At 48.1% G+C, this 14,647-nt stretch overlaps 1 protein-coding gene across 5 annotated transcripts in view; it reads left to right on the plus strand.

Annotated features, from left to right (window-relative positions):
* Window positions 1-14,647, plus strand: part of Apba2 (amyloid beta precursor protein binding family A member 2) — a 205,001-nt gene that overhangs the window by 158,293 nt on the left and 32,061 nt on the right. The gene's annotated exons all lie outside the window — the stretch shown is intronic.

A 14,647-nucleotide genomic window follows, 5' to 3' on the forward strand; every position in this document is an offset into this window, starting at 1 on the left:
TCAAGAGAGAGCCAAGCAGGATCTAGCTCTAGGCTGACCAGGCCCTCACAAATGAATGACCTGAGCACCTTTGGCAGACTCTGTTGGGCCCTGCCATGTGGGTAAGGTGTATATCCCGTAGTCCTGGGTAGCTCACTTCACACATGGACCTCTGAACGTGGGCATGAGGATCGGCTGGCGATGGAATCGCCTCGGAAACCAGATTCTCTAGAAAATGCATTGACACTGGATACTTCGGATACTTCATTTGAAGTCACAGCTGTGTTCCTTAAAAGGAATCTTTTGCTCCCCTGGGGACAGTTAAGCAGTATCAGGAACCATCTTAGTGCCTGGCCTAAGACCACAACAGTCAGAGTGCCACGGAGTCCTTGGTCCAGTTCTTGGAGCCATCCCCATGGTTAGGGTAGCACGGCCTAGAGATGAAGTTGCAGCAGCAGAGAGAGAGGACCCCACAGCCCTGGCCGCTGTGTAGACTCTCTCTATAAAGTGTGCCTACATGGTCCTCACAGGAAGCACCCCAATACTATTCGACCCTATTTGCATTTCAACAAGGTGGTACATTTCAGTCAGAGAAGCAAACTGTGGAGGTCTTTAGCTGGAGGGACATGACAGTGCTGCGCACCGCGCCCCCGTGTCTGCGCTCTTTTCGCTGGCACCCAGTTCGCGAGCTTCGGGCAAGGGGGCTGGAGGTTAAAATACACAGACACACACAGACAGAGAGACAGCGACACGGGTCATCCTGGAATTCCCCAAGAACGCCCCCTTTATTGTGTTCAGGGGCAGATTATATAGAGATAGCCAACGCCCCAGCCAAACCCACCAGAAACCACTCTCCTGCCATCAGGAACTCCTGAAGGTCTCGTGCTCAGAGCAGCTGTAGGCACTCAGATAAGGGGATTACCTGAAATTCAGGATCTGGGGTCTCACTGCTCCCAACATCTCCCCCCTAAATTTTTTATAAAACAGAAGACCCTCCTGACCACACAGCCTTTTGGTCACTTTGACTGAACCTGTATTGTTGCATTTGCTGATACTCTTGGCACTGCTGTGGCATCCGCCAGGCTAGGCACCGACTGGGCTGAGGCAATGTGCCTTCCATCACAGCCACCTAGCAAAGCTCTGCTCCAGCTCTGCTCCAGCTGCCTTCTAGCCCCAGCTGCATTCATTCTGGGTCCAAACTGGTGCATGGAGTGGAGGGGAACTCAAGAAAGCAGGCTTGCTGCTCTGAAACCACTGAAGGGGCCCCACTTAAATTATCTTTTAGGGAATTTGGGCGCTGTCTCTCTGTCTGTGTGTGTCTGTGTATTTTAACCTCCAGCCCCTTGCCTGAAGCTCGGTAACTGGGTGCCAGCACATAGTGCAGACACGGGGGCATGGTGCATGGCACTTGGAGGTCTTCACCGAGATATCAACAATTGGAGGTCCCAGCCGAGATATCGGGAACTAGGGAATGCTGAGGGGTAGCCCTCAGAAGGTGAGGGTGGATGGGGTATAGTGTTAATCCTGACGTCCTTCGCTTGGTTTGGCAGCAAGTGGAAGTCAACTGAGAAAGAGGGGTAAACGAACAGGGTTGTCCCCTTTATTGTGTTCAAGGGCAGATTACATAGAGATAGCCACGCCCCCGCAAAATCCACCAGAAACCACTCTCCTGCCATCAGGAACTCCTGAAGGTCTCGTGCTCAGAGCAGCTGTAGGCACTCTGACCGGGGGATTACAAGAAATTCAGGATCTGGGGTCTCACTGCTCCCAACATGACAGCATCCTTTATGTCTCCCCTACTCATTTTAAAGTTTAAAAATGATAGTCAGGGTTAGTTTTTGAAGTGTGGTTTGAGTGCCCCTAATCTGAAAATACAGAATCCTAAATACTCTGAAGCGGAAGCGTCTTGATCGCTGACATGGGCTCGAAGAGGAAAATTTCATACCGGCCATCCCGAGACAGCTCACAGGCGAAGCACACGTGAGCTAAAAGCATGTTAGGTTACCCTCAGGCTCTTCGTGTAGGAAATCCACACGAATTCTCATGTTCTGGATCTCATCCCCAGCACATCTCATTATGCACACGCAGACACTGCAAAGTATGAAAAATACCGCTCTCAGCCATTCTATGCAGGATGCTGTCCTGGAGAGCACACTTCAGTCACAAAGGACTCGAAGTCTCTGATCTCAGGAATTCCTGGAGCAATCCAAAGATTCGTTGCTGAGGCTGTACTCATGAGACAAGTGAGCTGTGTCTTAGCTACTGATCTGTGCTTGCAAAAGAGACACCATGACCAAGGCACCTTAGAAAAGAAAGCATTTAACGGGGGCCTGCGTACAGTTTCAGAGGGTTAGGCCATGACCATCATGGTGGGGCAGACAAGGTGCTGGAGCACTGGCCGAGAGCGTGCATCCATGTCTGCAGCAGAGAGCATACTGGGAATGATGTGGGCTTTTGAAACCTCTTCTTCCAACAAGGCCACGCCTCCTAATCTTTCTGAAACAACCTACTAACTAGGAACCAAACATTCAAATATATGAGTCTTTGGGAGCCATTGTCATTCAAACAACCGTATAGTGGTTGAGCTCTATGTGGGGTAAGTAGCTCTCCCTTGTATGGCTAAAAGGGCTGATCTTTGCTCCTGAGGTTGCTCACCTGAGCTCTTGAGGAACACTGTAAGAACATACCTGTTCAGGGTCAAAGATCCTGTTCTGTGGGCATGTGTGGTGGTCTCTGTTGAGGGGTTCTCTGCATGGGCTGCTGAATGACTGGGTTTAGTGAGTGCCACCTTGCTTGTTTTGGAGCCTCCTCACTTTTGCCCCCATATCTGCTGCCCTCTGTGGTCTGTTGTGAGATAAAGGACCCTGAAAAGTCCCCAGAGCAATTTAGTCCTTTGATTGGGGGTTTCAAACTGTTCCCTGTCTGGAACCTTAGCCACTCAGTTGATGGCATTGGGTTTACAGCCTAGTTCAGCAGCTCTGTGCCTTGGGTCCAGTGAACCAAGTACGTGTTTTGCTTATTTGTTGTTTTCATGATTTCTATTTATCGCCAACCCAACAGTGTTTTCTAGCAAGAGCCCTCTGATAATAGGAAAACAAGAAAATCAATACCTCGTAGCCAGCCTAACACAACAGCTAAAGTGAAGTGTGATCCGGGGCCTTCAGCCACATTGAGTGCCATGCCCATCATCGTGTGTTGCAGAGGTGTTTGGTCTGTGACATTTCACCGAGGCTGGCTTTGTAAAGGACTTCTCCAAACGGCACGTGAATGGTGGCTCTACATGGGCAGACATGGTGCATGCATGCCTGTCCTTGACCTGTTTCTGGTGGAGTTGGTACTGAGCTCATTTTCGAAAGGTACCTCGCCGTGTCCTATATGATGGTACGTGAAACAAGAATTAACTCCAGCTGTAAGAAGAGAACCAAGAGAGGAGCTCAGGGGGATTGCTAGCATCTAGGTACCTCTCTGATGTGCTTACAATGGTCCCTCCCTGATCTGCTTGCAGTGGGCAGGAGGGGTACAAAGGGCTGGGAAGAAGGACATTAGTGTTTGCCTTGTGCCCAGAGGGTCTAAGCTATCCCAGTTCAGATAGTGTTTTAGAAAGTGCCTGCAGGACAGGGATTTTGGGGGGGGGGGAGATTCCCAAGGCTCTCTCCAGTCTTAGGAGGACAGGACATCTGGCCTCTTCCCCTCTGCAGCCCTCCTGCAACCCATCCTCCTCATCCACACATGCCTCCTATGTCTGCCTGTGGGCTGCTTTCTGTAACCCATACTGCGTACACTGGGCCTCTCTTTCCTGTAATTACTCTTTTCTCCAGGCAGTGTAACAGGGTGACTTCTGTATCTACTTTAACAGTTTCCCAGGATTGTTTTTGAAAGAGAAATCCTGTGGGTGCTGCTTGATGTCATTGCCTGCCCCTTCTCCCAGAGCTTCTGAACATGATACCCAGGGCATGCTGGCCTAGCCTGCAGAATCCTTCTCTGTGGCTTTAAGAAGGGGCTAGTGACTGTTATTATGAGGAAGCAGTTAATTTAGCAGAAAGTGGGGATGTAGGCAGGGGTTTAGAAGGTCAGGGTCTAAACTATTTTGGTTTCCAAAAGTTAATGAACTGACTTTTATATATATTTTTTATTTTCAATTCACAAATTAAGGGAGTTCAGTGTTATAATTTCATCATGTATACAGTGTAGAATAGCTTAATTAGAGCGTTCTTGATTCTTTATAATAATTATGAAGGCAGGGACTGGGGGGATGGCTTGATGCCCACATGTGATGGTCAGAGTTCCAGTTCCCAGCAGCCAAGTTAAGAAGAAGAAGGAGGAGGAGGAGGAGAAGGAGGAGGAGGAAGAAGAGGAGGAGGAGGAGGAGGAGGAGGAGGAGGAGGAGGAGGAGGAAGAAGAGGAGGAGGAGGAGGAAGAGGAGGAGGAGGAGGAAGAGGAGGAGGAGGAGGAAGAAGAGGAGGAGGAGGAGGAGGAAGAAGAAGAAGAAGAAGAAGAAGAAGAAGACGACGACGACGACGACGACGACGACGACGACGACTTTTATCCCAGCACTCAGAAGGCAAAGACAGGTTCCTCCAGACAAACTGCCTAAATCAGCTGAACTGACAAGCTCCAGGTTCAGCAAGAGACCCTGCTTCTGTAAGTCAAGCAGAGAGTCATGCCTCACTCTCAGAATCTGGTCCTCACATACATGGGCATGCACAGGCATGTTTATTAGCACAAACATGCACCTACCCATGAACATGCTCACAAACACATGAACATACTCACACCCTCTAGTGTTGTTAGTCTGTCTTCTAATAGATGTCCAGAAGGTATCCTTTCCCTGGTCCTTATAGAGAGTTAAGCGTGTGATGTTTGAGTCTCCCACAGTCAGGAAACCTGGATCTCACCTTGCTATACAGAACATTTTGGTCAGGCTACCTGCACTGGCCAAACCCATCTCTAGGGTCTGGGAAGGAGTATCACCTCGGACCTGGGTGCCAATGGGGTGTGTGGTCCTGGCTCTGATGACAATGGCAAGGTTTAAGTCCAGAGAAATCTTCAGTTTGGGAGACAGACCATGCCAGCCGGGGGCTGGGGGTTCCAGTGGAGTAAAACAGTGGCTTTGTTTTCAGGTGACACAGGGAGAGGTGATCCCAGCTGATGAGGTAGAACAGGAAGAGAACTGAGGCTGTGCAGAGCCGCAGAGGGGCAACTGCTCCTCTCTGAGGGTCGCAGCAGGGGTAGTTTCTCATGCCCATCTCCTCAGCCTCTTTCCTCCCTGGAGCCCTGCTCCCAGGAGACACCCATAGCTCCCGTAGCTGCCCTGACTTCCTTATACCTGCTTTCTAATGGAAAAAATGATGGGAGACCCATACTGGTATCACAGACATCAAGCTGAGCCGTCTCTCTGACATCAAATGATGCCCAAGGCTCCCTCTTGTCACTATGGGCACCATCTCACCAGTGTCTCCTCTTAAAGTCTGGTCTCCTTCAAAGATGACCCCCACCCCACCCCCCTGTAGGCTACCCTGTGTCCTGAACTGGCTGGCTCCACATTCCCTCCCACGCATTCAGATTGGTGCCTCTGTGTATCAGGCAGTGAGATTGCCAAAGTGATCATGGCCCTCCTTGTGTACTTCAAAAGTCATTCTAGAGGGGGAGAAAGACAACAGGGGAACTGGGTACCAGAGAGAGAGATGCCCACCTCAGTGAGGAGTTCCAGGGAGAAGACAGACTCTAGCATGGTGAGGAATAAGGGAGGCTTTAGGAAGTCAGCTCATGAGTGAGGCTAACCATGGAGGTATGTGAGTATCCTCAGCATGGATGGACTGTGATCCCAAAGAGAGGACAGGGAGAAGCAGAGGATCCAGACTGAGGGTGGTGGTGAGAGGGAGGCAGAGAGTGGTCATCTTGGGTAAGGGGAAGAGCTAGAAGAAAATTGGAGTATAAAAACCAAGGGCTAGAGACATGAAGAAGGCCCAAGTCAGAAGGGCAAGTATGGGAAGGCTTGTCAGGAAGAAAGTGCTTTGGAACTGTGGTCATGAGGATCCTCAGGGGCAAAGTGGAGCAGGTCTGGGGGTTTGGGAGGACAGAGAGTCACTCTCGGAAATGAGAAGAGGATATAGGTAGTATCTACAGGGACTTCCAAGGAGGGACCTGAAGAGACAGCAGCGGACTGAAGAGGGTGACCCACTGCATCCCTTATTTGCCAGTGGGAATGACTGCAGGTACACAATCTGAGGCCAGGAGCTGGCCTCTGTGCATGTCCCTCTCTCTGTTCCTGTTTGGCTCCTATCCCTGGCCCACAGCATTCCACGGGGTCTTGTATTTGCCAGAGACTGGACCAACATCCAATTGACAAACATGGTTAGTCACATGTCAGTGCCTACAAAGTACCGAATCCCATGGAATAGTCTTGAGGAGCGTCATCTGCTTGGAAAGGAAGTGGGCAATGAATAAAGATGAGGTGTGGAAACGCATAATGTCACTCATGGTGGGTTCACCTGAAATGTGACAGCGTGATGTGGCTGTCATGGAGTCTCACCCCATAGTATTCAGTCAGTCAGTGTTAAATCAGACACTAATGAGGGTCGGAGTTGTTGTAGCAAGACGCTCATCCACCATAACCTCCAACCGTGTGGCAGACGGTGTCAGACAGCACAGGAACACAAGCACAACCAAGGCGTGTTGGGAAAGGAGGTGTGTGTGATGGTGCCCCTGGAACAGAAAGATGGTGACATCCCAAACCTGCTGAATCAAGGTTTACCCTCTGATCCCACAGCTTACTTTCCTAGAATGTCTACCTTCACAGAAGGGAAGCTGGTGTCTCTCAACCTGAGACCGAGCCAAGGTCCAAACCAGTTGGAGCTGAGAGAGAGCCACACACACAAAAAAGCCCAAAGCCTGCTGCCTCTTGTTTTAACATCTGACAAGTATGCCAGGAATGCTCCTAGTTCTGATTGCAGGCGGAGCCAGCCAGTGAAACCAGGTGGGCACTGTCCTTGGTGCTGACCCACTGCAGCGCTGTCTCATGGCGGCATGCTCCACCTACTGCCTGGCTGTGGAGGACTGTGAGCCCTCATTGTATGGTGGTTGGGAAGCTGCTGATCCAAGAGAGACATTCATGGAGATGGCTGTGGCTGGACAGACATTATCCATTCACCCTCATCATTTCGTTTGGCTCATATGCTTGCAAGTAGCCTCTGATTCTGCCTTTGAGACTGGTTTGTGCCCACTGTACTTTCTGAGGTTCCCTAGCAATGCTCCCTGACACTTCCCACACAGCCCTGTTTCTCCTCAAGCAATTCTAGGAACCGGCTGGGAGATATCCGTTCCTGACTTCTGCTCCGTGTGCTGGGGGTGGGAAGGATCTGTATCTGTGGATTTTGTCCATATTGCGCACTCCTGCCTAGACTCAGCCACTCAAGAGCCTCAGACGACTCCATATCAAAACCAGGACTCCCAGGTGCCTGGAGCCCCTTTGTTACTCCTCTCTCTCTCTCGTCTCTAAAAGCAGGAGCCTTTCCTTGCTGTGATCTACTCCCTGCTCCATTTACTTGTCCTCTAGTGTGTGTGTGTGTGTGTGTGTGTGTGCATGCATGCACACATACACATGCATGTACTTGTGTGTATGTGGTGTTGGGGTGGAAACTTATTACCTTATACATGCTAAACTAGCACTCTTACCACTGACTTGCACCTCTAACCTCCTCATTGTTCCTCCCTCCCTCCCTCCTTCCCTTCCTCCTTCCTTGCTTCCTTCCTTCATCTCTGGGTATGTAAAAGACAGTCTGACAGTCACTTTCAGAAGCAGCAGTCAGTCTTTAACAAAGGCGCTCACCCAGTCCTTGAAACTTAAAGACACAAAGCGGTGGTTTCTATTGTGTAATTGACTTAGATTTCCACTCCTCTTTCCCTTTGAACTTTCAGAAGAATGTGAAAAAAAAACAGAACACCTAAGACATGGGCAATCTGGCTTGTGGGGAGAGATCGTGGCCTGGTAACATTTTCAGGGATTTGGGGATCAAGTGGCCTCAGTTGTTGTGATGGAGGGACAAAGAAAAGCATTTACCTACAGCACTGAGCCCTGCGGACAGTACACAGAGCCAAGTACGCCAGGCACAGAAGGACAGACACCTTGTGACTACAATTCCGTTAAGTTCCCAGGAAAGAAAATAGAGTTGTGTCTTCCAGCGACTGAGAGAGCTTTGAGTGGAGACCTGCGGCTTCAGAGGTTTAGGATTGTTAGGATTGTCAGTTGTGCAAGACACCAGGGGAGCTGGGTGTGGGTGGTGGTGAATCTACTCAATTGTGTGCTTTAATGATTGGCAGGGTAAACTTATTTAGTATTATAGAAGATCTTTGTGCTATTAACTGGCTTGAGCCAGTTTGGAACATCAGTACCCAAGCTGAGCCTGTCTGAGTGTGAGTAGCCAGAATCAATGACAAAGCATTTAGGCCAATCAAATTTGTTCGGTGAGAACAATGGTAGATGAACCACCTACCCTCATTTAGGTTCTGGACACAGGACATGTATGTGGTCATAAGATAGTGGATCAGCTCTTTAGAGGCTATCAGGCCACCATAATTTATAAGAGGATCAGCACTTCCTGATTTGTAAGGGAAGGCTCCCTTTTTCTCCTAGGTCTTGGGTTATGGTCAGTATTAGACATAATTTCAGCTTGGCACGAGTGTCACATAAAAGATTATTGAAAATGTTGTAAGCACAGACAACTGCCAAAGGGGGGGTGGTGGCTGAGGTCATACCCTGTGAATACTAATGTCAGCACACAGACATGCCCTGAATTACAGTGGGTTTACATTATAGCAAAGCACATAAGTCTTAATGTGGAAAATTGTAAGTAAAACATGTACAACCACTCTCCCAGCACCAGGACCTAGACGGTGCTGTGTTTTCTGCTCCCAACCGCGAGGCTGATGGGAGCTGTGGCTTGCTGTGTTGACAGCATCCTGACAGACAACTGCATTGCATGCTTCCAGCCCTTGCAAGGTCCCAATCCACAATCTAAAGTATAGTTCCTCCTGAATGCATGTTGCACTTGCACCAACGTAAAGTCAAAAAATGGAAAAGTCTGGCCAATAAGTCGATGCCCTCCTATTTTGTAAAATCTAATGTTGAATCTTAATTCTACATTTTCTCTTCCCACGCGTTTTTTTTTTTAAAACAAACATCACATTTTTACATTCCCAAAAGCTTGGCAGGGAGAAGCTAATTGGATCCTTGGTATCATTTCACTATGCTATTTGGTGAAATGTCTGTTTAAATTTTGAATCACGGGAGTTAGCTTTCGCATCTGCTGCAGTGGGCTGCTCCTGTGGGGCTGAAGTCAATTGTTTATTATTGAGGACTAATCATATTGACTGGCACTGAGGGCTCCTTTTCTTCTTAGGAGAACACAGCTCTGGCAAAGGCCTTTCCATGCTAGCCATGCCTACCTATACGGAAGGATAGGAGTTAAATACGGAAGACGTCCCCTGGAAGCTGCAGCCTAATATTGACTTAGCATTGGCCATTGACTTGCTTTTTTGACATGGCACCTTTGTTTCTTTCCTCTTTGAGATGTCAAGCTAGTTTTCTGAGAATGTGTGCACAAGACTTGAGGTTAAGTGCTGGGCAGCTAGGGGAATTCAGAGAATGGTCTAGGCCAGGCTCCTGGGAGGACTCCAGGTCTGGGCTGTGGATAACTCTAAGTAATTGCTTTTGAGCCCCCAGTGGGTTGTTCCTATGGAAATCTGTCCATACAGCTTCTTTCCTTCAGATTAGCAGGAGGGGAAATTGCAGCTGTCTGTGTGTAATTGGCGGAACCAGTGGTGGAAGGAGCAGTGTTGACACAAAACAGGATTCATGAAGGGGGCTTAGGTATTCTTGTTCAAGACTTGATCAGAACCAAACAGGATTTTCCCTCGCTATGTAGTACGCATTGCCTTGAGCCATAGAGCTCCTGTGTCCCCTTGAAGGTCCTTAGTGGGACCTCCCCACATGTGAGGCAGGTGCACCAGAGATAAACAATTATGTGTCACGAGGTCTGTGTGGCCCACCCTTCGCTTGCTGCTGAAGGGTGACCGTCATGCAGCAGGGTACCACTGAGCTGGACTTGGTCACGAACAAGACAGGATAGTTAGACGTCTAGAGGGTTCTTCTCACTCTTTCTTTTTGTTGGTCACTATTTTCGTTTCAATCATTGTCTTGGCAGTGCTGTAGGTATCTCCCATATACACATGTTAGGTAAGAGCTGAACCACCACTGTACGCTGTCAGCTGCCATTATTTTGAAATTATAGTAATACACATCCAATACGAAACTTGACATTGGGCCCGTTTTGAAGTGAGTGCTCATTCAGTGTCTTTAAATAAATGCTCTGTAGCCGTAGCTGCCATCTAGTCCCAGCGCAATCTCATTGCCTTGCAAGACTCTTACCCTTAAGCAATCTTCCCTTGCCCTAACCTCTTACTATGGGAAATTTGTTTTCTATCATTAATGGATTCATCTAATCTAGACATGTCAGTCTATGCTATGCTGCTTGGCCTCTCCCTTAGCCTGATTTAGGAGTTCACCCATGAGGCAGCAGTATGCGGGGGCGTTAATTCTTTTAGAGCCAAGGACATTGCATGGGGCGAGTGGAGCATGCCACACCTCCTATCTCCAGCCATGGATGGCATTGGGTTGCTTCTGTGGCTAGTGCCAGAGTTGCTGTGAGTACGTATGTGCAAGTTTTCAGGGGCTCTTTTTTTTGTTTGAGCTTTGTGGAGTGTATAGAGAGGAACAAAATTTCTGGACTGTGTGATCACCAAGGCTTGACTGTACAGTAGCATTTTCCATTCCCACCAGCAGTCAGTGAGGGTTCTGCTTACTGTGAAATTGGAAAAAAAAATGTAGTCATCCCAATCCTGTGGCAGGCCAGACTTGGTCGCTCCAAATCCCCAGGCCTGATTTCTAAAGGGTAGCTTTTGTTCACTGTAAATCTGTTTACGGCCTGGGTTATCCCAGGGAAGGATGAATCTTGGCACAACCCTGTAAGTCCAGTTTCCATGATGCCTGTGGGAAAAGTCAAGGGTAGGGTCCTCATTGCATATCTCCATGTCCTTAATTAGAAGTGCCCTGCAGAGTGGAGAACACATAAACACTCAAGACTGGCCACCCGTGGACAGCTCAGTCCTTTCACAGAGGTTGGCACACAGAGGTGAGTTCAGAGAACAGTTAGAATTTTGCCCTGAACTGCACAGCAAGGCACCCCTATCCACTGCCTGCACTCTGTCGGGCTCTCTGGAAAGACCACAGGCAATAAGCAGATGCCATGTCCGGTTGGTTATGCTGGTCTGTAGTCGAGAGGATCTCAGAGAGCTAGGCCTAGAGTTCACAGCCAGGTCGGAGAAAAGGTCCCTGGTCATCAGTGCCTGGAAGGGTGGCCAGATTGACAGATAGTAACAATAAAGGGGTCCTTTAAATGAGAGAGCTGAAGCTGTGTCTGGAGTTTGGGTTTTTACAAGATGAAAAGATGGTGATCATAATTGCCCGGCATTCTAAACAACTCTGAGTGACCCCGAACTATGTGCACACATAATTGAGAGGGCGGATTTTATGCAGCGGAAAAGCTGAAGTTCGGGCAGATGATGAATAATTTTTAGTATAATGTGTTTCGTGAAATGCATGGCGTGGGAGCGCATGACCTTTGGCATTTCCTCCTCCGATTTACAGACCTACCTACAAATTTTAAAAGACAGATTCCCTGACCAGCTGGCGGCCTCTAAGGTGTCTGCCGTGACACTTTTAAGCCATACATCTCTTTGCAAAGGTGACCCCCACTATGGAAGTGGCTATCACAAGAATAAATACCGTATCCCAGTCCCATTTTCCTCAAGGTAAATATTACAGTAGTGGCCTGAATTGTAAGAGGAATGGAGAAAATAAATAATAGCAGAAGTTTTTTTTTTTCTCCTGAGCTCCGTATATGTCAGAGGGTGGGTTCTCAGGCTTTCTAAAGAACATGTCCATGTTCCTGAGACAGACCCTGGTAGATCATGCTTTGTCTTGTCCCCATTCAGAGCTGTCCTCATGCAGCAGAACTCGAGTCAGATGGAGGAAAAAAATCTTTGTAGGGATAGCAGATGTTCAGGGCTCCTTTTAAAAAACAAAGTCTGAAATGGTCTCTAGAGGACACGGTCGTCTGAGTCATCCACGCGCCCTGGGATTTGTCTGTGGCAGGGTCATGCTGGAGGGGGAGGTGTGACACAGTGAGACACTGTGACTTCTTCAGATCTAAGCTGATGTTGTCTGTTCCTAACATGTTTGTCGTTCAGGAAAGGCTGTTGTTCCAGATGGCGTGAGCTGAGTGGGTGTGAGCTCGTTTACTGTGAGTTCGTCTCAAGCAGTGTGGGTTAGATGACTCGGTTTTCAGTCGAGTTAAGCAGACAAATCAGAATTGACACTTCCAAAATGCCAAACTTTATTTTGCACCAACTGGAGCCAACATATTTACTCAGATGGTTTATGTGCATTAGTGTTTTTATTAAGGGTGTTTATCTCTGCGCTGAGCAGCTGTCCCTGGGTCCCAGCACAACTTGCTACCCTCAGAACTCCACAGTGGGCTCCTCCTCCCGAGAGCACATTTCCTATTACAGCTTTGTACAAGCCAATCTCTGTTCTCCTATGGACGGCTGATGGTTTGGGCATTGCTAGTAGTTTGGAAGAGCCTTGGTCATGACTTGTTTTGACACGTGGCTGCATGGATCCCAAGGGAGTGTTCCACAGAATCTAGGTATCATCCTCACCCAAGAGTCCTGGAGCCCCACATTCATGGAGGCCTCAAACCACGTGAATTCCCAATGCTGTGTCTCATGTTGCCAGTCCGCTAGGTGGGGATCAACACCAGATGGGCTTTCCTGAAGAGAAACATCACAAGCCCACCTTCTTTCCTCTTTGAAAATAAGCCTGGCTGTATATGGAAAGATGTGGTTGTCATGGTGATGAGCAGCCCACTTGCGAGTACATTTGAGGAGATGTTGACATGGAGGAGGAGTGGTCCCCAGGGAAGACCTTGCTTTTCCATGGATGTCCCATACTGTAGCTTCACTTCAAGCTGTCCCAGGGGCCATGCATAGGGGAAGAGTTGACACTTCTGTGTCCCCTGGCTAAGTCATGAACTCTAACCTAAGTTACCCAAAGGCCTAATGGCTGGTCTGGAGAGGGAATGCAGCCCCCTGTGTTCCATTCCCCACCCATATCTGGTGTAAAGATATCTCTGTCTATCTATCTATCTATCTATCTATCTATCTATCTATCTATCTATCTATCTATCATCTATCTGAAGTTTAGGTACCACCCCAACATGTGTGGTAGGTTCTGTTTGCTGCTTGGTAGTTGCTTTCTCGAAGGCTTCTTAGGGATGAGTAGAGCTGGTGAGCCACAGGGTGGGCCTTCAACAAAGGGGGTCTGTGCAGGAACTCATTGCGGGCATCTTACGGGCAGTCACACTCTGGATACAGCCAGAGGCAGGATCCAGCACTCACCAGTGTATCAGTGCGACTTCCTGTTACTGCGTCATTGTGTCATCATCCTTCTGCTTGCCGTCACTTCCTGGAAGTCCCATGATTTAAGGTGCTGCTCACCAGCGCTGTTTGGTTTGGGTGGTGACTTTGGTACCTTGGATGTTGCATCTGTCTTCTGCATGATGTAAAGAACTAAATGCAGAAAGGGTGAAATCGTATTGTTTGAAGTAAGGGAGTTATAGGTTGAGATCCTATTTTAAGAGGAAACCTATGTTTCATGCCATGTTTTATTTTTGTAGTAGTAGTAGGTTGATGTGTTTGCATTTATTCTCACTCGAGAACCTAAATTTATTATAACAATAAAATCCTCAACTCTTGAATAATATGAGAGGAAGGTACCACCATGGAGAAAACTATAGAGAATCACTTAAAAAAGCTAAAATGGATTCAACATCTGACCCAGTGGTTGTAACTATGGATGTGGGTCCAAAGGAAGCAAAAACAAAGTCTCAAAGACGTAGCTGCACATCCAAGTTCCCAGCAGCATTGGTTGGAGGAGTCAAAGACTGGAGCAACCCAAGCTGCCTTCAATGGATAAATCATACAATACGTGGGACACCGTTCAGCCTTAACAAGGAAAATTCTGACAGTGTAACATGGATGGATCTTGAGGACATTGTGCTAAGTGAAAGAAGCCAATCACCAACAGATGAACACTTTGTAGTTCCCATGTATTCCAGGCATTTAAAGTGGTCCAATTCATAGATCCAGAAAATAGAGTGACTGGGCGCTGCCATATAAAGATGACTGAGGAGTGGGGGATTGTAGCTTCACGGTCAGGTTGCTTTTAAACATTCACTTTTATTTTTACTTATTGATATGTGTTTGTGTGTGTGCATATGAGAGAGCCCATGACAGAAGAAGGTGTCAGCTTCCCTGGAGCTGGAGTTAAGAACAGTTGTGTGTGGCCCAGTGTGGGTTCTGGGAACTGAATTAAGGACCTTTGGAAGAGCAGGACATATACCTAACTGCCCAGCAGTCTCTAGAGCCCGGGTTTCAGTCTTGTATGAAGTGTGACTTGGAATGGATGGTGATGATGTCATACAACAACATGGATATACTTTATGCCATTCAACTGTACACTGAAAATAGTTCAGGTGGTAAACTATGTGTT

The sequence above is a fragment of the Microtus pennsylvanicus genome, chromosome 18 (genome assembly GCF_037038515.1).
Source record: "Microtus pennsylvanicus isolate mMicPen1 chromosome 18, mMicPen1.hap1, whole genome shotgun sequence".
Taxonomy (NCBI): Eukaryota; Metazoa; Chordata; class Mammalia; order Rodentia; family Cricetidae; genus Microtus; species Microtus pennsylvanicus.